Source organism: Dermochelys coriacea, chromosome 8 (genome assembly GCF_009764565.3).
Source record: "Dermochelys coriacea isolate rDerCor1 chromosome 8, rDerCor1.pri.v4, whole genome shotgun sequence".
Classification (NCBI taxonomy): Eukaryota; Metazoa; Chordata; order Testudines; family Dermochelyidae; genus Dermochelys; species Dermochelys coriacea.
This window is the reverse complement of record NC_050075.1, coordinates 57,810,468-57,835,752: the sequence shown is the minus strand read 5'-3', so window position 1 is coordinate 57,835,752 and position 25,285 is coordinate 57,810,468. Positions and strand designations below refer to the sequence as shown.

Genomic DNA, 25,285 nt, shown 5'->3' with positions numbered 1-25,285 from the left:
AATAAACTCTATATTATTGTTCCCATATTTAGCTTTAATATGAGTTTTAAGGTCAAGCCCTTCAGAGACAACTGTAACAACATTTGCACACAAGGCATCAGCGCTGGGCTCTATTTGGTTCGTCTGTGTGTTTAGAATAACTGGATTAGTATTTACTGGGTTTGCTGGTTTATTTTTTACATTTGGACACTCTGGTTTGATGTGTCCAGGTGTACCGCACAAATGACATACCACTCATCTTCCCTTAGAGTATGAGTTTTTCTGTTCTGGGCTCCCATGAGCTTTTCTAACAGAAGTGGGGCTGGTCCCACTTTTAAACCCTTCTCTTCTTTTAGATTGGGGAGAACAGTGATTATTCTTTCCCACGGGCTTATTTCTTTCATGACTTCAAATCTGCAATTTCAGCAACATGCAAAACAGAACTGGGTTTTCTATCACATCTAGCAGCCCAGACCTCATCTGGCACCAAATCTGACATCTGTTCAAGTGTAATTAATTGCATTAATTGTTAAAAATTACCCCAAGCTTTCTCACAGTATCTTTATATTTTACATAATTCAAAGTTTCATCCATACTCATTTCACTGAACACTTCCCTAGCTTTCCCAGTCAGTCAATCTGGTTAGCAAGACAGGCATGCGCTGCACCTCTGGGATATGGTGAATTTCACATAGACACTGATAGGATGTTAGATTGGGTGGGATCTGAGTTACTACAGAAAATTCTTTCCTGGTTATCTGGCTGGTGAATCTTGCCCATATGCTCAGGGTTTAGCTGATCGCCATATTTGGGATCGGGAGAGAATTTTCCTCCAGGGCAGATTGGAAGAGGCCCTGGAGGTTTTTCGCCTTCCTCTGTAGCATGGGGCACGAGTCACTTGCTGGACTCCTTAAAGTCTTTAAACCACGATTTGAGCACTTCAATAGCTCAGACATAGGTGAGAGGTTTTTCGCAGGAGTGGGTGGGTGAGATTCTGTGGCCTGCGTTGTGCAGGAGGTTGGACTAGATGATCATAATGGTCCCTTCTGACCTTAGTATCTATGAATCTATAAGGTAGATAGAAATTCCTCCATGTCTTCAGTATCTTTGTAAATGTGACAAATCCTTTCCTAGTTCTTGTTGTCAGCAGGAGATGGATCTCCAGGCTGTGGCAGCTTTTTCTGCTGTTCCAAGACTCGAGGCTGAAATCTGGAAGATTCCTATTGCATCTTGTGAGCCGTCTCCTCAGCAGCTAGCTGTTCCATATGCCTTAGAGGGACAGCTCTCTCTCTTTCAGCAACTTCTTGTTCCATTTTAGCGATCCTTTCTCTAGCTTCTCTTTCCATATTAGCTATCTTTTGCTTTTCCTGCAATCAAAGATCTATCATGTTTTGTTCATGTTCCAGTTGCTGCTAGTTTCTCATTGCAAGCATTTTCACTGATCTGCTTCCTGATCTTGGCCATACACAGATTTTTCAGTTCTTGCTCTGGGGATTTTTTCTTAAAAGTAAACCCCTTCTGTGATCATAATTCTTTGACGGTTTTTCTGTCAAGATCTTCATAGGATCGTGGGTCACTCATTGTAACTGATTTTAACCCTTAATCTCTCCAATATAAAATTTTATTTTTTTGACAAGCATGTGGTTCTGATCCAAAACCCAATTAACCTGTGGTAATGTGTATCCTAGCCAGACTATGCTACTGTTACCGGAGTCCCAGAGAAGCCAACTGAGGTCACTCAATTAGGGTGAACTGCAAAGAATGGGGCAGATAATCCCCAAAGTTGGTGGACATTCCAATACCTAGATTTACCAAGCCAGCACAAAACAGCTTCTATAATACCTCACTGGTTATCCAAAACAAAGCCAACACAGTTCCCTTGAAGTAACCCAGCCTTACGCCTCCACCCATGCACCCAAGTCAAATATGATGAAGATTACTGAAAATCTTATTCATCATATTAGAAAGTTCTGCCAATCCCAAAGGATCGGACACATTACCTCCCAGGTTAATGAATATTCCACATCTTATCCAAATACACAATTACAGCCAATTCTCATTAACTAAACTAAAATTTATTAAAAAAGAAAAGAGAGAGAGTATTGGTTAAAAGGTCAATATACATAGAGACATGGGTACAATTTTTGAGATTAAATTTATAGCAGAGATGGTGAGCTTTGTAGTTGCAAAGAATTTTTTCAGAAATAGTTCATAGGTTATAGTCCAAATGTTTGTATTCCGGTTGGTCCAGTCAAGACTGGGATCTCAATCTTGTGGCTTAAGCCTGCCTTGCTTGAAGCATCAAGCAGATCTGATACGACAAGATCAGGACCCAAGGGTCTTTTATGCAGTTTCAGGCCTTTTGTGACAGTTCCAGTCCTTAGGCAAACAATAGGCACTCATTTCCTAGGCATCACTAATTATCTACACAGATTAACATAAGGCAATTGCCCATTTTTCATCATTCTCAGGTGATTTGTTATACATTTCAAAAAGAGACAAACACAGCGATATCCTATGTTTACAATTCATTGAAATGTTAATATTCCCTTTTTGATCTCTGAATCAATAGCTGTAGTTACAGACAGGAACTGTCTGTTTACATGGCTAACATTTGACAAGTACACGCATACAATTAACATTACCTCCAACAATACAGGTTTGCATTTCAAAGTTCTAGCCTATCTAGCATGTTGTGGCCCTAACTACCATTCACACACTTTTCTAACATGTCTCTAATGGTTGACTCTGGGTCAATTAGTCTGTAAGCCTTTCTGGCTATGCATCACACCAATTGCCTAGTACTGAGCACTAATTAGTTGAGTTTGAAACTCCTGTTTGGGCAATGGGCAATCTCAAATGCTCAAATAAATGTGTTAGTCCCTAAGGTGCCACAAGTACTCCTTTTCTTTTTGCGGATACAGACTAACACGGCTGCTACTCTGAAACAAGAGAAAACTGGTAGACTTAAAAGCATATATTGATGTATTGGCAACTGGCAATGAGAACTATTGAGCTGTAGCTCACGAAAGCTTATGCTCTAATAAATTTGTTAGTCTCTAAGGTGCCACAAGTACTCCTTTTCTTTTTGTGAATACAGACTAACACAGCTGCTACTCTGAAACCTGAAATATTTCCCTACTGACATTCATAAACTCTTACCCTTTCTGATTAATCTCAGGGGGATGGCACTAGCAGCATGTGGACTTCACTTTCCATTAGTTATTAAGAGTGGAGTAACTTGTATAACACCATTAAGTCCCCGTTTTTAGTTTTGCCACACCAGAACGGAGCAATAGAAAGGTCTTTAAGGTAAAGGCCAATATAAAACATCTTTCTACTATCATTCTTCCCTATAAGAAGATTGGAAAAGGCAACAAAATGTAAACAATTAAATTACCAGAATTTATGCAATATATACATTCTGATAGAATAGAGCTGTTTATTTCTGTTATGGTAATACCCCATGGTCCCCAACCAAAATGAGGATTATGATCATCATCTCATGACTTCCTAGATGAACTTGCTTAGTTAAGGCCTTATCCAAAAATCTATGCAGGTCAACAGAAGTCTTTTTTATTGACTTCAATAGATCAGGCCAGAAAGATTTATCAAAAAAACAATAAGAGTAGAGATTTTTCAAGATGCCTAAGGGACCTGGGTACCCAATTCCCCTTAAACATTAATGGTAATTGGGCATCTAAGTACCTCAAGCAGAGCTGGATGATTTTTGTTTGTTTGGGCAAATAGTAAATGTGAACCCAAACTGTTCATCAATACGACATGAAATGCCTGAATAGTTCTTACCCCCCCACACACACTTTTTCCAGGAAGAGAAATAGAGGCACTATCAAATGGCCAGAAGAGAAGATGGTGATGCCTCTATCACCTGGGATATAGGAAACCTACATTCAGTTCTGCCCTCTGCCTGATTGATGGAGATGGGAATTTGAACTTGTTCTCCCACTTACTAGACAAATGCTGTAATCACCAGGGAGTCATTCTCTTTGTCCAAATGACTAGCTATTTATTCACAAAGGAATAGCTTCAAAAGGACAAACTGAGACACCCACATCAGAACATCCCATCACCCAGTGGCTAGGGACCCCTTTTTATAATGTAGGGACTTAAGTTCATATCCTCTCTCTAGATCAGGTAGAGGGAGAATTGAACTTGGATTTCTCCACTCCCCACATAGGTGTCCTAACCACCTCCCATGTTGTGAACGGAGACCTTTAGAAATGCCCAGAAATGGACTATTTACCAGTATTTTTTCAGAATTTTACATTTTCTTGACCTACATTCCCACCCCTGGATTTTTCAGAACTGCAGAGAAGTTGGTTTTTCCTTTCTGGTTTATGCGGCTTTGAAAGCCTCAGCCTAGAAAGTTATACTGTAACTGGCTTGAAGGTGAACCAGACAAACATAGCTCCACAGCCGACTTCTGTGACTCTAATTTTTTTGTTTGTAATTTTTGTACAATATATTCATGTTTGATATGTATTTGTTTATATTACAACATACTGTATTCAGCATGAAACAAGAGATCCCAGAACAAGATGTCACATACAGGAGTTTCAATGCAGGTCAAGATTTTAAATAAAGAAATACATGTTCAAGCAAGCCAATGCCCCTCCAACATTTATAAAGAACGTACTGTACATAAGAGATTCCATTTAAACAGGAAGGATTGCTGAGTTGTTGGCTGGCAGTGTGCAATAGGGAACTAATCTAGTATAGACAGGAACTGCTTTTGCAATTATAACCAACCTTGGGAATATCATTTTTCTTCTAATGCTATTCTTAAACCAGTAATTATGGAATTATAGTAGGAACTTTAAATGGTGGGTAAGGTAAGCTTGACCCATATCTTTTAAATATAATTAGAGAGATATGCATTTTACATCTAAGAGTAAGAGTTATCCATTTAGACTCTTAAATGGTTTCCAAGATGTAGAAGTGCCCTGTGTGGAATATGTTTTACTTTTGAAGGATATGCCTCACCTCAATGTCACAACCACAGGTGTTTGGGGGGGGGGGTGTGTGTATGTGTGTGTAAGACAGGGGAACATACCTACCTGGGTCTCCTGATTTTCTTGATCCAGTGTAGCATTCAGTTGTGCCAGCTGTTTTCTCTACCTGCTCCCAGAGCTCTCAATTGAACTATTTATTCCCCTCCCTTCAGATTCTGGCCCCGTCTTATAGGGTACTTCGACCAGCACAATCGCAGGGCAAGAGAACTAAAACCTAGTGCTCGTAGAGTTTCTCCACTGCAGGAATCACTAGTCATTACAGACTAAACAAGTCTTCCTCTGCTGCCCTTCTTACTCCCTCCTCATGTAGCCACACTACTGCAGGAGCAGGAAGCCCAGTAGGGACAAGAAAATCCCAAAGGGAGGGAATAACAGAAGAAGGAGAGGGACAGAAACAGTCTCTTTGTATGTGTTTGTACATTACCTACCACAATGGGGTCCTGATCTCAGAGGGAGAGGGATGGGTGCAGTGACAGGAGGCAGAAAGGGGTGGAATGAGGGAGAAGAGAACTCAGTGAGGGTGGGAGCGAGGTCAAGCTATGGCAGAATGGTATCTGGTGATATGCTGCCATTGTCTAAATATGGGGCACTCATGAGTGCTTGTATGGATTAGCTGGGGCCCTATAAGTATAATGTAATGCTAAAAGATAGCCAATTGTTTGACTACTGTAGTTAGATATTTAAAATGTTCAGGAGACCAATAACCAAACTTAGCCGATTTATTGTCCAAAGCCAAACCAGTACAGTACAGGAAAGAGTTAAAGATGTTACTAATCCTTCTGGGAAGCATTTTCTCACAGCATGTTTGGTTCACCTGACATAGAAAGCATGTTCCCAAAATATGGCCACCAACAAAAACCAACCAATCAAACAAACAAACAAAAAACCCACCTCTATCTAGGCCAGACCTGTTTACAAGGTAGGAGAGCTTTTCATACTCTTGAGTTCTAACCCACCAGTTCATACCAATTCTATAACTTTGTTTGTCTCGTTTTGAATACTACATTTCAAACCAGTTGCTCATGACAGTAACTCCCAAGCTTGAATCAGTACAAAACATTAATATATCTTGTCTTTGACATGGTTTCCCATGTCAGAGCTGACTTCTGTTGTGAAGAGTATTGTAGATATCTATCTTGACAAGTGTGAACTGCATTCTGGGAAAAGCAAATATTATTAACTTTGCAACACCTTTCTCTCTCTCTAATGTATATCATATGACTACATTGTGCATGACACCAATTAATGTGGTGTGTAGTACACTTAAGATATGCATTGGCTAACAAATGTGAAAAACATTCTCTTGATTCTTCTTCCAATGTTTTCTGTTGTTGGCTCCCAGTGATGGAAGCTATGTAACAGGAAAAACCCACTCTCTTACTACAGCCTGCCCCACGTGTGGCCACACAGACAGCAGCCACATTGACGGCTCCTGAAATCCTCCTCATTACATAGCAGAATCACACTGGTTCAATTACTAGCAGTTCATTTGCAGCCACAAAGAGCAGGTATGATTTTCCCCAGAGAAGGGCAAAAGATTCCTGACGCAGGATTAATATTAGCTACTGTACATAGGAACAGGTAATCACTGATGAAGCATTGCAATGGCATACAAGGCAATCTAAGAAAATCAGGTATAGTAGAAAGATGAAGTCACCATGGTCTGGACCTGTCTCCTCCATTTGGGGACACAGATAAATGGACAGTTTGTAGCTCTTGCTGTTAGAAATTCTGCAACCGAGCACTTCTCCTGTTGCTGGCAGAACTACTGTTATCATCATGATTTACCTGTGTCCCATTTCACTTTCAGGTTTCAGAGTAGCAGCCGTGTTAGTCTGTATTCGCAAAAAGAAAAGGAGTACTTGTGGCACCTTAGAGACTAACAAATTTATTAGAGCATAAGCTTTCGTGAGCTACAGCTCACTTCATCCGATGCATCCGATGAAGTGAGCTGTAGCTCACGAAAGCTTATGCTCTAATAAATTTGTTAGTCTCTAAGGTGCCACAAGTACTCCTTTTCATTTCACTTTCAAGAACTGGTGAGAAGACAGCTCTTGATGTTCAGTTATTTCCCAAAAGAGAGAAAGTAAGACCCCCCAGCATTTGCCTCAGTCTTTAGAATTCTGTTACACTGGGTTTAGTACAGGATGGTTTGGCCCATTAATCAAGTGCAGCTGAGAAGGAACAGATTCCCTGTAAGAAGCCAGATGGTCAGTAACAAAGAGCAAGAGCATCAGGGAGTTCCCTAGGAGAGGGTGCCAGAATCCGCTGTGGGGAGGCAGTGGGAACATGCTGGGGGGAAAAAAGTGGCCTTCAGGGAGAAAACTGAGCACTACTTCCCAGAGCTCAGAGCAAGAAAGAACCTGATGCAGGAGGAACAGAAGGCAAAGGAATAAAATTCCCTGGGAGCTGTATCCCAGGATGGGCTGAGGAACTGTTGGTGTTTTTTTGCTTATGTTTAGAAAATAAAACTGTACTTAGAAAGAGAGACTGGCTTAGGCAGTGGTTCCTTCATGGGCTGGGGACAAGTCAGCACTTTATACTCAATTTTTTTTTTTTAGCTGTTCTGTTGTACCATCGATTTGTATGGTTGTGAATAAGAAACTATTATCAAAGCATACCATGCCCCATTTTACAAGGGATATTTGGATGGGCATCAGCACAGGCATTTCAGGAACATCTAATAGCATACTTATCACAGATGGCACTTGGTGATGAAACATTGGAAGATATGCTAGGTGACTAAAACAGATCACAATGCCCCTCAAGTTTGGCTCAGTCAACCCTCCATAGATGGGGATGGATGGGTGGCCAAGCCAAAATTGATTTGTGCTACTACCCTGTGCGCCACATCACAATGCCAATCTGCCACTCACAATGCCTGGGGCAACTGCCTTCAACTGGAATGGGGGGGCTTTGGGTCAAAGCAGGACAGTCCCACAAAACCCAGGACTTTTGAGAGATATGCAACAACATATGCCAGGTTAGCACCACCAGGAACTATTAATGCTCAAGCATTCATCAGCCATACTTCTAAAATCATTTGGCAGACTATATAAACACCATGATTATACCTGGATCTATTGTATGATAGATATTTAATAATGAGCTGTAAAGGCCAGTGTTGATGGGAACATTAATAATTTTTGTACCTATGCATGCACATGCACTTAATCCAGCAATTAGAAAATCTAATGACAATGTACACACCTCATGGTATTGAGAGAGAGATCTGTGCACATTTTGATCATTCCATCAAAACCAGTGAATATCTAAAGTATCAGATGGAGATACAGGCTCCCTAGAGACAAGAACGTGATTTGAGGGCTTCAGTAACTCAGCCAGAGGTTGTGTATCTATTACAGGAGTGGGTGGGCAAGGTTCTGTGGCCTGCAATGTACAAGAGGTCAGATTAAATGATCATGATGGTCCCTTCTGGCCTTAAAGTCTATGAGTCTATTTTGAAATCATTTATTGAGTAAAAAGTCACTGTTTCAGTCAGACCTTGGAAGCACGACCCTGTGGACACTCACTCGCAGTGAGAGAGTGATGAATTCCCTTTCAAGGCCTTTCCTAACTTATTCCCAATCCACAACCAACTGTCCCATGATATCAGCCTTCGAAGCTCACTTATTTGAAGGTGCTTATTTGATAACTTAAGGCACTTTCATGCGTTCTCCTATGCTGCCATTCTTTCTTGGGAGGAGCTCCTTATAAACATTGCAGGACTAATGCATTACCCTTCTTCAGGTGCCTCCTTAAGACTCTTCTTTGCCATGATGCCTACAAAAAACTTAACAATGGCAAGGCTGGGATATTCTGAGGGAGCTGTCTACCATGCTGACCACTATTGTCTCAGGATTCCCTTGTACTCCTTCTGTCTGTATCAGAAGTCTCTTGTCTTATATTTAGATTGTAAGTTTTTTGGCCCAGGGACAGCCTTTTTATTCTGTATATGACTAGAGTTCCTTAGCACTATGTTAATAACTTTTTCACTTTTTGTTTTTTTAAACTCAGCTCACTTACTCTTTCATGAGAATAAAAACTTGTATAGCCCAACAGAATTCCATAAGTGCAATTCATTATTTTTCTAATTTGTTTTAAAAAAAATAACATTTACTCTAAATTTGAATGCCAATGCTATACCTCACATATATAGCTGTGGGTTTTTGGTTTTGTTTTAAACTGTTTTCAAAGTTCAGAATCTAATGCATGATAAATCCATATTTTATTTCAAAACAATTTCACCTAGGATTTAGCCCAGTGGCTAATTATTAATAAAGGATTTTTCAAGTTAATCTTTCTCTTAAAATACTCTTTTAAGGGACCATAACTGATGTTTACTCCAGGGTCTTTTGAAATGTAAATCATTTATGCAAACTTCAGCAAATCCCAAAACTCAGTTTGGATTCATTTGTAAGTATTTAAAGATCAAAGCCATTGTTAAGTATTCTGCATCAGAAAAGCAATACAAACAAACAATAAAAGTGTCTGATTTTTCTTGCAAACTGTTGCAGAAATATTTTGTCTAGTAAATGTTATTGGCAGTTGCTACATAGTCTTGCACTCGTCTTACCTTGTAAAAATGCTGCATACTTTGGCCAGAAAGCTTCCTACACATCCATTAATTTGCAAATATACTTTTCCCTACTGCATCACCTATAGCAGTGGTTCTCAACCTTTTTATCATTGTGGGCAGCACATACAGGTCTCTGTGTTATGTGGGCCACATCCATACAATATATATGTACTACCTTTGCAGCCCTGAGGATGCCAAATGGGCTGCAGCTGTGTGTGCTGATTGGGCCACAAGTGGCCCGCGTGTTGAGAACTACTGACCAGTAGATTACCTATTTTGAACCTATATATATGTCAGCTAATGACAACATAACTTCTACATGCAACTTGGTTATCCTGAGATATGTATTTATACTTGTAGTTCTCTTCTTCTGGGATAATGGTTCTCAGCATTTTCAATAGCAGGATCCAACGTCCCATGTAACTGGGATCTTGCTACCTCATCCATTTAGATGTAGTAAGGGAAAAATGATCATAAACCTGACACCAGGTTTGTAAGCCCCTGTCCTGGTGAGTTATTTGCTGTGTTCACCTTAAGAGCTAGAAGAAGGCAAGTTTCCCTTGGCCCTAATTTGAAAATTTGGCCCATAATTAAACAAAAACAAAACAAAAAACACAGGAGCCTAAAGTTAGTAAATACTTGGGCAGCAAATAAAATCAATGGGAGTGCCGCATCTCTGAAAATCAGTCCATTTTTATTCAGGACTTCCCTATTTGAAATGTCCAGGTTGGCCTATGTTTTCATGTCCAAAACTACCAATAATTCCAATCTCAGATTCTGGTTCCCCTTGTATGTATCCATTCCAGTGCATGGTCTGTAACAGATCCCTCAGAGGCACAAATTTACAGCTAGTACTTCAGTTTCTATTTCAAGGTTATTTCCCATTTTTTGCATTTAATATTAAAAAAGACCTCCCAAGACCAACAAAACATAAAGAGTAACCAATTTTATTATTGTAAAATAAGACTACTTTAACTGGAGATTGAACCAGCCAGCTGTTGACTTTATACAGTATTATAAAGGATCACCAGTTACCTGATGTAATCACCAGTGCCATTGCCAGACCTGTACATTTTGCCCACTAAGAGGCCTAATGTGGAAGGGCATGAAATACTGTGGCCCTGATCTTATCATGAACTGAGCTACAAAGCAGTAGGAGCCCCCTCTGACTTCAATATGGTGCTGAGTGAATGCAGAGGCCTGCCTGTTAAGACCTCATGGAATGATTGGTGCCCACAACATTTACACTTATGCCAGCATCACAGTTTACATCTTGATGTACATGAATTGGATGAGGAATTCTTTACCAGTCTTCATGATACCAGTACTCAGTGCCAGGAACATGTTTTACCAGAAGTCCTATACCAAGCATTGATTTCATGGTAACAATTAGAAAAAACACATTAACATTATTAAAAGGGGAGGCAGTGTGGTACAGTGGGGAGGGTACAGGACAGATAAAGGAGACCTGATGTGGCACATAGCCCCAATGGTAGTTCACTACTCTGTCATGCCTGACATACTCACTGCACCTAACACACTATTGTCATATATAGCTAAAAGGTGTTACGTAAGATATCACTGGAAAACTAATAATTCATTGATCATTAATATTCATCTGTGATGTATGTACAGGGTGTGTACAATGAGTTGTGGAGATGTGTGACAATTATGTTCTTAAAATGTGTTTGGCAAACAATCCATAAGCCCAGTCTCTCCTACACAAAAGATGGTATGTATTTGCTTGGCTGACCAGTCTGTTCATCAGGCAGGAACAATGAAGGTATATTTACATAAAAAATAAAAGCCATCTAGCTAAAAAATCAGTGCCAAAAACAGAGGTAAAATAACCTCTCTATTCCTATTTGTGATTCCCCTATTCATTAATGCAAGGATCACATTAGCCCTTTTGGCCACATTATCACACTGGGAGCTCATGTTTAGCATGATACCCAAATCTTTTTCAGAGTCAGGGTTGTGTTCCTGGCTGTGCCACTGATCTGCCGGGTGATCTTGGGTAGTCACTTCACCTCTCTATGCCTCTACTGCAGTGGTGGGCAACCTGCGGCCTGTAGGCTACACGCAGCCCATCAGGATAATCTGCTAGTAGGCCTCCAGACCGTTTATTTACTTTTGATTGCTGCCCGCAGCTCTCAGTGGCCGCGGTTCGCCATTCCCTACCAATGGGAGCTGTGGAAAGCGGCGTACAGGTCTGCACTGCTTCCCGCAGCTACTATTGGCTGGGAACGGTGAACCGCGGCCACTGGGAAATGTGGACAGCCATGCAAATGCAAACAAACGGTCAGGCAGCCTGCCAGTGGATTACCCTTATGGGCTGCAGGTTGCCCACCACTGCTCTACTGAGTGGATGGGGTTCATCAGCCATGACAGGCAGTCCATCTAAGAGAAGCAAAACTCTAATTTCAAACCAAGAACATCAGTCCTGGCCAGACAGTTTGTAAAAGTTGTGCCAGTTACTCATGCTCTATTGGTCTCTTTACCACTGACCCAGGCTAACAGGAAAGGAAAAGGAGAATCATTAGTGTTATTATTAGTATTATCTTTCAGCACCAGAGAGGTATATTACAGTTTAACAAACAAGCACATGCAATGAAAAATACAAACAATGTATGAAAATAACCAGGATAAAGCATCATTTTAAGGCAGAGCTTAGCAGAACTAAGACTCAGCTATTCAAATATTGAATAGTAGAATGCTCCATCAAGTGCTAGACCTCATTATCTAAATACATTAAACAGGTACCACAAGAGTTAGGCCAGTGGCTGCATAAAGAGAAAAACAAGCAACATAAACAGATTAAGTTCCGCAGATGAGAAGGTACTGAAGTGAGGTCTGTTGCCATTGTCCATCGAAAAGATGTGCCAAGATCTCCACTGGCATGAATGGGCACAGATCCACTCAAGTCAATGCAGCTGGCAGCAAGATGTGGGATGAATATTTAGGCCCAAAGTTAACTCATGTTTTGCCTGCTAATTCTGTATTTTTCCTGCATTCTGCTACCAACCCGACCCCTGCCTGCAGACCTACCTATAATTTCTGATTGTTCTTCATATTATCCCCTTTTGTTCTCAATTTTTTTTTACTAAATTAGATTTCTGGGGAAGACCATAATTCCTATAAAAAGGTAAACTCTCTGGGATATATTTTTCACATAGAAGATTAAATAGGTTGAAACAGTTGGTAAGATATGTTAAAAAGCACAAAGTCACAGATCAGCACAGGAGGGACTGAGTGGTTAATCACTACTGAATTGTTAATAGACAAGCTTAAATTGAAAGTGTTCTTTGAATAATATCCAATACTAATATAAGAGATGCCATAGTACCTTCAATGTCCTCGGTCTCTCTCTCTCCCCACCCCCCGCCATCCTCCCTCTTGTCCTTTTAGGGAGTCCTGGTTTCTGTTGAAAGCACCTAACAAAAAGCCTCAAACTGTAAAGCTTCCCTAGGAAAGAGAAATTTCCCCCTTAGTTTCTCTTGAACACACACTGCAGACTTCCTTACAGAAACACTTAGCTAGAGCTTTTCATAGAAGGGGCGGAGTCAAACAATTGAAAAGCAGCTGGAATATTCAAAAACAAGACTGCCAAGGAGCAAAATGGTGAGCAAAATTCTCTCTGACTCTACAACTGTCTCCATGCAGAGACCTTTTTGCTCAGATGCAGAGGCTCGTGCTTTTAAATACAGAGGTCCTGGGTTCAATCCATGCATATGACTGGCCTAGGGATGAAGTTAAACATTTAAAATACATGTGCAAGTGTGAGTGTACCATAAAGCAAATATTGTTGGCCCCACTCAATTTTGCAGGGGCAAGTTGGACTCCTTTAATGGTCTTTGGACCATTCCCATGTAAATACTTGACTACTTAAAGTATGCCTACATTATAACTATTTGAAAGTTGCTTCTAGAAAGTATAGACCTAAGTACAGGTGCACGCAGTTGTTTTGCACATGCCCTTCTATGAAAATGAGTCCAGGTAGAGGGTCAGATGAAAATCAGCCCCAGGATCAGGAAGAATGCTATTGTAACATATTCAGTACAAGGCTTTGGCCCATTCCATTTATATGTGGGCAGTTACTAAGCACAGAAAAATTCAGCCTACAAGGTTAGTGTTTCAGAATCCCAGTCCTGTAAGTTTTGAGTTGAGAGGTCTCAGCAGCTTGCAGAAGGTCATAACAATATTTCAGGTTTCAGAGGAGGAACCGTGTTAGTCTGTATTCGCAAAAAGAAAAGGAGTACTTGTGGCACCTTAGAGACTAACACATTTATTGGAGCATATGGATGCATCCGATGAAGTGAGCTGTAGCTCACGAAAGCTTATGCTCCAATAAATTTGTTAGTCTCTAAGGTGCCACAAGTACTCCTTTTCTTTTAATAATCTTTCAGGATCAGACTCCATAAAGGTGCTTATAAATGAAAGGAACATACTACAAAAAAATCTGATTAAAGTCTAGGATTTATTCACCCCACCCTTAAACTATGCCCCAGCTAACAGTTCAAAGCTAATTATGAACTGACAATCTTTTTTTTTTTTAAAGTCTAAATGGAATCACTAAATCATCCCTAAATCAGAGAAGTTACTATTCCTACTTGTGTTAAACTGCTTCATACACTGTGGTTGTATAATCAGTTGCTATCCCTGTCATCTATTTTAGAACAAATTTATTTCCATTTATATTTGATAAACAGAAAGCAAATTTGACAAACAGAAGGTGTTTGTATAGAAGTTCGTATAGAGAAACTGTGAATATCCTTTTTCATTCACTCCTAGGGTGGGATTTAAAAAACAAAAACAAAAAAAAAAACCACTCCCCACACATACCCTCAGCACTGGTCAAAACTCTGCTCCCACTGAAGTCAATGGCAAAACTCCCATTTGACGTCAAATAGGAGCAGTGTTCCATCTACTTAGAGCTTTGGAAATTCCATCCTTAATGCCTCCATTGACTTAATTAAGTTTTTCTTCTATTCCTAAGCCTAGTTTGTTTTTTGTTTTTTGTTTTTTTAAAAATACACAGTAACCATTTTCTTGTCAGGTCAATATTTACAAAGTCCCACAGTGATAATTTTAACATAGAACAATTGAGTTATGAGACATCTTGTCCTCAGAATAGCTACATTTATATTACTTATATTCAGGGGGAACAAAACATTTTAAATAAGGTTTTAGTTCAGACTAATGCAGTAGAAAGCCCTCTTCTATTCAGATTGATTACATTTTAAATGGGGCTTCAGTGCAGAATGATTAATATTTCATTATAATTATTTGTTCCAATTAAATGCAACATGATGAAGTGCTTTTTCCCTGTGCTAGTAAACTGCAGTTTTCTCCCCCCATTCAGTAGTGATTAAATTAATTAAGAGGTTTGGTTGCTTATTTTGCAGTTGAAACATCTTTATCTTTATTTTTCAATTACTAATTGAGAAATTTACAATAGTACTATTTTGGAGGAATGAAATGTTAAAAGTGTCTATGATGTTTTTTAATGTAAAAGAAAGCCTATATGCAAGTATGAGAACACCACATGTAAAAATCCGCATTGAGTATGGGTTGTAGTTTGATGATACCCTGTATGGATTCCCATGTGGGGTGGTAGGTGACAACTAGGGGTGTATGGTTGGAGGGGGATTTATTTCTGTATTGAAGCAGGTTCTTTCTGAGTATTTGGGTGGCCTGTTCCATGATGCGATCTACTTCTCTGGTGAAGTGTTCTTGTTTGGTGAAGGTGGTTTTGAGTGCATTAAGGTATATTTCCTGGACTTTTTCCTCAGAGCATATTCTGTGATATCTAAGTGCATGGCTGTAGTTAATGTATTTCTTGGTGTGTTTAGGGTGGTTACTGGAGCTGTGATGGTAGGTGTGGTGATCTGTGGGTTTCTCATATATCATTGTCTGCAGGGTTCTATTGTTGAATGCATCCTAAAAGAAATCTTTCCTGAACCGCCTCTTCTGGCCTTCAAACAAACAACCTCTCCAAGCTCCTCATCAGAAGCAAGCTCCCCACTGAGCAGGACACACCAACACAATGCAGCTCCAGACCCTGCCAGAACAGATACAAAACCTACAGACATATCTCCACTGCTACAATGATCAACACCCCTCAAAACACACCTTTCAAAATCCCTGGGTCCTACAAATGCCTGTCACAACATGTGATGTAGCTCAGTACTACTCAAAGTGGTAGTCCGCAGACCGATGCTGGTCCACGAGCCATCGGCTACCGGTCTGCGCGCACATTGGGAAAAAAAATTGCCGGTCCCCCACATCAGATAGCTTGAGAAGCACTGATGTAGCTCATCCAGTGCACTAAATGCCCCAATTGTAACTATGTGGGTAAAACCAGACAAATCACTTCACGCTCTAACAACTCACCCAGGAAAAGGATAAAAGACAAAAACATGATATCATGTGTGAGTAAACACTTTTCACAAAGTAATCACTCTATATCTGACCTACCAGTCCTCATCCTCAAAGGAAAACTGCACAGCACTTTCAAAAAAATGAGGCAGGGGCTTAAATTCATTACTTTGCTAGACACTAAAAACCATGGATTGAATAGAGACACTGGATTTATGGCGTATTTCAACAATCTGTAAAGCACTAACAACCAGCCTCCCCGAGTTGCTTTTCTCTTGCCTTCCTGTGACTGGAAAGGTGTTAATGGGCCACTTCACCTTGAATGGTCCCTTGAAATATGTGTTCACTACTTATGCTAAGCAATCTGTCCAAATCTTGTAGTTAGCTGTGACACTGAGTAAGTTTTCCAGATCTTAGGAAGACCTCTGTATGAGCTTGAAAGCTTGTCTCTCACCAAGAGAAGTTGGTCCAATAATAGATATTACCTCACACACCTTATCTCCCTTAATTCCCAATGTCAAGGAAACCTCACCACCTTGTAAAATCAGTACCACAATTTGCAGCCTCCTCAGTTTCATCCACTGGTTGCTGGTTCTAAGTTAGTAGCCTTGTTCCATGGATCAATTGTTGCTGACCAGGAGTCTGTGGCCATTCCTCTCCAATACAGAAATTCCAAACCCAGCCATATCTGTGTCACCTTTACACTATAATATACTCTAATTACATTACCTTTGAAATCCACAACATAGCTCCAGCTAAGGCAGAATTCAGCTAGCTGCATTTTGAATGCCACAAACTGCTGTTATGTAGTCTATTTATTGCCTTCCTACTTGCTTCGGCATTCATTTCAAGTTGATCAAATTTGAAGACTCATGGGACTATGTTTTTTTGAGAAATCACATTTTACCATATGCAGTGCACATCAGCTGATGGTTTTTTGTTAAATTCTCCACAAATAATAGAAGAGGTTTCTCAAGTGAGTAGTCCTTGGCTACTCTGGAATGTTCTACCTTTGAGATTCATTAGATATTTTTAAACCTGCTTATGAGATCTGGATCCCCAATTCCCATTAATATTTGTGTGAATTAATGGGAAGTGGGTATCCAAATTAATTAAGTTAGTTAACTCAAATTAATGAGGATTGGGCATCCAAATCCTTTAGGCAATGTTTAAAGTTTCAGCCTAGTGAGCTTCAGGGACAGTGCAAGAAAAAAAAAATCTTTCAGATATGTCTGTGCCATGAGATCTCAGAAATATGGAAGTTTTAGTTCTACAGATAGTTTAAAAACAGATATGGATACAATTCCAGATGATAACAAGTAGAATAGTTGTTTCTCCAAAGATTGGGAAATGTAAAATACTGATAATAGAATAAAATGATGGCTGGTCATAATGCGGTTTAAATTCCAATAGTTGATGCTGCATTTTGAATTTAAGACGATTGTTGTAATAAGTTTAAACATTCACATTTACTATTAGTCATACTATTTTTTACCCCAGACTTCCCGCTGATTTCAGTATCTGATATTCACTCAACTAGTTCCAACAGTGACATTTCATGAATGCTAATTCTAGAATATATTGCTCAACTATATAAAATTTTAAGTCTTTGTAGTTCTAGCATGTTGGCCTAATAACTGGTTTATTCTATAACAGCTATGTTACACGACAGCACAGTGCATAAAGTCACTAGGCCAGCTAAATGCATATCAAGGGCTGGAGTTTTACTCTTAGTGCAAATGTGGGTGTAAAAGTTTCTTCCCCACTCTGAACTTTAGGGTACAGATGTGGGGACCTGCATGAAAACCCCCCTAAGCTTATTTTTTCCAGCGTAGGTTAAAACTTCTCCAAGGTACAAACTATTTTACCTTTTGTCCCTGGACCTTATTGCTGCCACCACCAAGCATCCAACAAATATAACAGGGAAAAAGCCCACTTCGAAACATCTTTCCCCCCAAAATCCTCCCAAACCCTACACCTCCTTTCTTGGGGAAGGCTTGATAAAAATCCTCACCAATTTGCATAGGTAAACACAGACTCAAACCCTTGGATCTTAAGAACAATGAAAAAAGCAATCAGGTTCTTAAAAGAAGAATTTTAATTAAAGAAAAAGTAAAAGAATCACCTTTGTAAAATCAGGATGGTAAATACCTTATAGCGTAATCAGATTCAAAACATAGAGAATCCCTCTAGGCAAAACCATAAGTTACAAAAAGACACAAAAACAGGAGTATACATTCCATTCAGCACAACTTATTTTATCAGCCATTTAAACAAAACAGAATCTAACGCAGGTATTTACCATCCTGATTTTACAGAGGTGATTCTAACTAGATTGCTTATTTACTCTTTACAGGAGTTCTGATCCGCATTCCTGCTCTGGTCCTGTTAAAAGACAACACAGACAGAGAGAACCCTTTGTCCGCCCCCCCCACAGCTTTGAAAGTATCTTGTCTCCTCATTGGTCATTTTGATCAGGTGCCAGTGAGGCTGTCTTAGCTTCTTAACCCTTTACAGGTGAAAGGGTTTTTCCCCTGGCCAGGAGGGATTTAAAGATGTTTACCCTTCCCTTTATATTTATGACAGTGGGTCTCACTAAAGTCACTGTGTTTTTATGAGGAACCAAAATTAAGTATTAATTGCAAGCAATGAACGGATGTGTTCTGTTTTTGGTGTGTATTCTTTAGAGCTGCCTCAGTCTCCTTCCTGCTCTTCCACTAACTGTGTTTTTATAATTAAAGCTTGTGGTGTGACAGCAAGTTCCCCCCCCCCCATCTACCCGCAGAGAACATTTTGAAATAAACTATGACTGATTTTAATTTACATGTATTAGAATATCTTTGCCTCTTACAAGGAAGAACTAAAGATTGTAAAGGCATCTGGAATGGTACTTCATTCCCTCACTGCTCAGGTCTCAAACAAATCATTTCTTGTAAAAACAATGAAATTTCTATATCTGTCCATTTCAAACAAAATGCAAGATACACTGACAGCAGAAGCCACTTCTTGAGAGTTGCAAGTACAATAGACAAAAGGCTTCATGTACTTTTTAAAGTTGTTTCAATTAAATTATGTAAAGTAGCTTTATAAGACAAACATATGGGATAATCAATCTGACTGCAAAGTTAAGTTACATATTCTAAGGAATTGTATTATATTCAAAGCCCTTTATAATAAAGGAAAAGGGTTTTTCATTTTTGCAGAATGGCAGAGAACAAATCATTTTTCATGTAGCTCAAAACACTTGCAAAAGGCTCACTTTAATCTGAAAGTTTCTCATTTTAAATAAAAGAAAAATTACAAACAAGTATATGAGTTGGCCACATCAAGTACTAGGTACATTACCTCATTTGCCAGAAGTTTAGTTCTTATGTTAACATTTTAACACACATACTTGGGGTTTGCTCTCAGAATAACTTATTCAGATCCTAAAGCTATATATAATTTTTAGGTTGATATGGTGTAAGAAAAACTACTTACAAAAAGACTTGAATTGAGACTCCTCAATCAACAAACCTGGAAATCCCAGCCTTGATTAAATCCTTCTGCTGAGCACTTATAACATCTCCAAATGTGAACATGAACAGTGAAATGGTATCACAAAACCTTTCAACTAAAAGAATGGTGTGTGTGCATGCACACACACACCCCCCTCATGTCCATCACAGAGATCCTGCCCCAAGCTGAGCTTTGACTGGCACTCCAAGTGCACTAGGGACTTCACATGGAAGGTGCTACAGTGATAGGTGACTGTATAAAACCCTAAGAAAGAGTTGGTTGAATTGTTAGTTGTAAATACATTATCCAGCAAGTTCAGCATGTGTCTATAATAACAATTTCCCTCAGTTTTTCCACTGAGGTATTTGTCTGTACAACAACTTCTCTGGTTGCAACAACAGTGGAATATTTCAGGAAAGTGTGGCCTCCATATAAGGCCACAGTAAGTGGATTCACATTGAGTCAATCAGCACATAAGAGCCTTCTAATTTTGAACTTTCCCTCTAACTCTGATCTTTCAGTATTAAATAAATACTTTAAGAGATGGAGTCTCTTTCCACTTCCACTATTATACCAATAAAATATAAACCAGCAGGATCTTATTATAAGCAATAAGGCAAAATGCCACATTTATTGTGACTACAGAAAGAATCATAGTAAGCAGTTAGTTATACCTATAACATTCCATTCAATTTCATATTTATTCACACACTCATTCATATACACACACAGGTTCTGCAAGGTTGTTATCATAGTTACCAGCCTTAGAGTCGCTCGTGCCAAGCCACTTGCCAGGTGGCCTGGACACGAGGAGGGAGCAGGGCCATGTCAGATGCTCATCTGATGCTTCTGGAAGCTGGTTTGCAGAATCAGACCCCAAAGTTCTCAGTTTCTAGAGTCCATTTTTATAGGAATTTATTTCTATGCCAGTCTATGGGAATTGCTTCATCATGCTGTTGCTGAATCAATCAGCAGATGGCACATTCCTAACGGCTCCGTGTTGTTCTTCGGTTCTCTCATCCTTGAGGCTGTTGGGTGGATTCCAGTCTGCCCTCCGGGGGTCATCTGGTTGTCTCCACTCTGCGCATTCTTCGGCCAATCAATACTGAACTCCTAGGCTGGCACCTCCTTGATCACTCATTTATTATCCACACCAAGCATCCATCCACATACATCCTCTATCTCTATTTTAATCACAACTGTTAACCAAGCGAGTGCTGTGTCTGTTGTTACAAAGTATCGTTTTGAGTTTCTCTGTGTGTGACAGGTTTCAGAGTAGCAGCCATGTTAGTCTGTATTCACAAAAAGAAAAGGAGTACTTGTGGCACCTTAGAGACTAACAAATTTATTTGAGCATAAGCTTTCGTGAGCTACAGCTCACTTCATCGGATGCTGTCTGAGTAGTTGTTATTACAAAGTATTGCTTTGAGAACAGACTCTGTTTTAGGATGTACTAACACAATTAGCAGCTTGCAAGTTTCACACAGAGAGGGAGAGAAACAGTAAAAACAAGAGACCAAAAACCAAGAGACCTCTCAATTAGTAATACCCTGGAATTTAAACTATGGGGAATCAAACACATTTGTGATTTTAATACAGAACGTCTTTAATATGATCCAACACCACCACCATTTTGCCTGGACATTTCTTACCCTGTTATTGTCTACAATTCAGACTTGATTTATGTCTTATCAATTTTATTTTTCTAATATGAAACAATATAAATCTAATGAAAAGTTGTGCCATTTTAAGTCACTTGAAAAGCTTTTCATTACAGGTCTATTAGTCTAATAAGAAAGAACTACAGTTAATTATGCATACCTCTGGAGTTGGAAGTAAATGCACATGACAAGTTCACGGCTCCTAAGTTTCATGACAAATTCATATTGTCATAGTCATAAGATAATTGCAGAGAACATCATCAATGGCAATTGTCTACTGTACTCCCAGTAATTAGTGTCCAGTGATTTACTGAAAACTTTTCCTTCCTGTAGGAAGCAATATTATGTTTCATAGCAAATGTAGCACAAGTCTAGTTTTTAGTTTGTTCATAGGTTAAATATGTTTTTTTTCTATTATATAGAAAGGTAATTCTAAATATTTGGGATACTTCTTATCTATTACATTTGAGTTATGTAAGTAACTGATGTTTCTTTAGAATGTATGAATAAGTCTGCAAAATGAATCTTGCCTATATGCCCAGGGAGTTCCTCAATAGTCAGCTAACAAATAAATGAACAGATCCTGAACTGAGCAGCCTCAAAGAGATTATATGAGTAGAGTTTATTGCAAAGTGATCCCTCCTACACACACACACAGACACACAAAGACATTTAATAAAAAATAAACTACTTTTTTTAAAGTAGCTCACAAATGAAAATGCAGCCAAAGTCTCCTAAAGAAAAGCGATTGTACTCAAAAGCCCCTCCCCCCTCAAAAAAGTGTATTTTGGGCCAAAACCTCAGTTCTTATGGGTGGGAAATTCCACCATTTCAGACATTTCTGCAAAAAAGCTTTCATTTTGCTGGAAAAATTAGACCAGTGCTGTAACTGATAGCTAACGCAAAACTTCAAATTCAGTCTTGGCCTTTTCATGTAATTGAGACATTTGTTCATGTTTTCATTTCACTGTAATGATGTGATTTAAAATTTCATATGCTGTTGTGAAGTTTTACATTACAATACTAGATCTATTCAATAGTACGCTTCATTTTAAAAGTAGGGTTTTTTTTAATAGATTATTGCCAAGATTTTTCAAAATAGGTGCCTGACTTCTAGAACTGCTGCATTCTTATAGGTCTCATGGGACTCTGATTTGGGCCCAGCTGTAACTAACACATTTAATAAAAGACATACTAGGGGAGGATACTAGGTAAGAATCTCCCCCCTGCTCCAGCCCCTGCACACTGGGTAAAGATATTCTAAAACACCCAGATCTCTCTTCTATTCTAGTCTATTCTAAAAGACCCACTCCCCAGTCCTGGTATAACATCTTTGCTGGTGGTGGGAGAGGCCTATCAGGAGAGGGCCACCCACATAGTGCTGCTACTATAGACAGGCAGAGACATACACCTGGGGCCATTTCAGTGCAGCCAGAATTGGGAGGGGAGAAAGGTGACTGGAAATTGTGCCACACCTCTTAAAGGCACAGCACAGAATAGCACTCTAACATTCCCCCAAAGCCAGACACAAATAAATGAAACCCTCATTGATTATCTTTTTTGAGCTATCATTATACAGCTGTTTTTATACAAAGACAATAGGGTTGCTTAGTTAAGGAAACACTATGCAAAATTAATCAGTTCTCTCTGAGGTCTCCCAACCTCCTTGTGCTTCTTTGCCATTGTTTTCTTAAGGGGTTCAAATTGTTGGAGATGTACCTCAATCTGGGGATTAACACCGTGCACTAGCCTGACTTTGGCAGGGTACAGGCCTGTATAAGTTAATTGTGATCTTACGGAGTATGAAGAAAACAAAACCCCTTGTGCACAACCCCTCCATCAAATGTATGTCACTAATGCCCTGCATTTCCATGAAAGCTCAGCATGCCCAGGGCTTACAATAATTGCTCCTTCTTGGGAAAGCTAGACCTAATCTTTATAGATGTTAAAATGCTCCAGTTAGGCCAGATCTTTCCCTGTGATGTTGCCATTCACTGAACCATTACAAGCTTCCCACAGATCTCCAAAGACCTGAACTTACCACAGTATTATTCTTCCTTGAAGCCAGATAATTGGAACAATCCAATTTATGTAGTCACTGACAACATGCTGGGATGTTATATTGGACCTTCAACATGACATCTGTCTATACTGTACCTGACTAAACTATCTTTATACAATGAAAGGTAAAAATAGACCCTTGAATTAGATTTTTCCCAAAGGATTGTATACTCCTATTTGAATGACAAGCATACCATACTTTATCCGTACTACTGACAGAGAGATTCATTAACTGTATGCTTTGTGTAGCTTTTTCTTTCCAGCTTCTCTGGATGTCTTGCTATTCCATTAGCAGAGAGCTAGTTGCTGTTCTTGGGACGCAACAGCAAGATCATTTCAGCAAGTTCTTTGACCACGTTAAAAAGTCTTTTTGTATTGCTTCACTCTGAAAGCCTAATCCTGGGCATTTAGTGTAGCTTTCTCAGTGTTCCAGTTTACTGCCACCAAGCATGTAGTCTTGCCTTTGCCAGTGTTAGTCTTAGTAACCGTTAGTAAAGATTAACCTGTTTAGTCCTCTTTCTTGTAAATTAAATGCATTTGCATATTAGCTATTCTCCCAGCAGCTTTATAGATTTAGCAAAGAGTGTGTTTGAATTCTAAGAGCCAGCAGGTTGGCTCTTAACCTGTACTCAGGAATTTATGTAACTGAGTGCATCTTCAGATCTGTGGGAATCCATGTGTCCAAGGTTTAATTACCCCCATCTCCCTTCAAACTACTGAAAGTCTCTCCAGAACTATAAACAAAGCTAGGTGGTTGATAATGGATACTTGTTATGGCAGATACTTATGTAACGGACAGGGTGGTCAATAAAGGATCATTGTTAGTACAGATAGGTTCTGCAAGGGATTAAAAAAAATCAGAAGTGTAGTACTGGACGGGACCTCAATAGGTCATCTAGTCTAGTCCCCTGCACTCAAGTCAGGATTAAATAATAACTAGGCCATTCCTGACATGTTTGTATAACCTGTTCTTAAAAACATCCAGTGATGGAGAGTCTACCACCTAGGCAATTAGACCCATTGAAACATGTTTTTAACTTATTAAGAAATGTTGGTTGTCACAGCTGTTAGTAATAATGACTGGATTAGAGGTTCCTTCTTATGCAAACAGGTAAACTGAAGACTGTAAAAGAAATTCCACTTGTAATTAGGAAAACAGAACACAGGGTAAATTTATCCATGGGAAAGTATTTTTCCCCTCCAAAAAGGGGTTTCTGTATCTCATATCCTATAAAACAAAAAGACAGAGGTTTGGGGAATTAGTTTGGGAGTGCAAACTGCCAGCACCCCAACAGTTAGAGGAGTGGGAGACAGAAGCCTGCTCTTTACCTTACACCAAAGGTGATAATGTATCTATTTTCTGTATAGTGCTGTACTAATTAAATAATTTCATTTGATCTTATCTGACAATCTCAAATTATTAAATTCAAGCACCAACACAATACCAGTCTCTGAACATTCTGAACTGAGTTTTTCATTTTCTTCTTTTGACCCTGTCATATTCCCCAAAGTGGGATATCTGTTTAGTGCAGGATCTTGCTCCAATTCCATGCCATTTTTTTATTCAGCTTTCCAATTAGTTCTCAAGACTATACAGACACGGTCTGTAAGCAGAGGAGGATTTGCCATGAAACATACAGTGCAGTGGCATGGGCCACCAATGACAGGGGGCGCTCAAAATGCAGAACAAATCTCATCTGACAACCTGCCCCTGAGTCCCGGCCAGTGGCCTTGGTTGGTGGCCACACGCTGCTCCCAGAAATGGCCAGCTGCTGGCACGTCTCTGTGTGCGCCTGGCAAGGGGGAGGAGGCTCTGCACGCTGCCCCCGCCCCAGGCAGCACATGGAGACCCACTGCCCCTCTCCCCCCCAAGGGGCGCACAGAGACATGCCAGAAGCGGTGCAGCAGGGCTAAGGTGGCTCTCTGCCCATGCTGCCTCCCTTCCTCCATGCCGTGCCACTCCCGGAAGCAGCCTGCAGCCCCTGGAGAGGGATGGTCTCCATGCGTTGCCCCTACCCCGAGCACCAACTCCGCAGCTCCCGGAACTACGGCCAATGGGAAGTGCAGAGACTCCCTGTCTCCCCCACCTAGAAGCCC

General features: G+C 39.8%; 1 long non-coding RNA gene across 1 annotated transcript; it reads left to right on the top strand.

Annotated features, from left to right (window-relative positions):
- The first annotated feature begins 6,329 nt into the window (after nucleotides 1–6,329).
- Nucleotides 6,330–24,278, top strand: LOC122461296. Its single transcript, XR_006283196.1, has 4 exons — nucleotides 6,330–6,341; nucleotides 6,659–6,663; nucleotides 19,556–19,562; nucleotides 24,204–24,278. It is a non-coding gene; the product is annotated as an uncharacterized LOC122461296 (long non-coding RNA).
- Nucleotides 24,279–25,285: the final 1,007 nt, after the last annotated feature.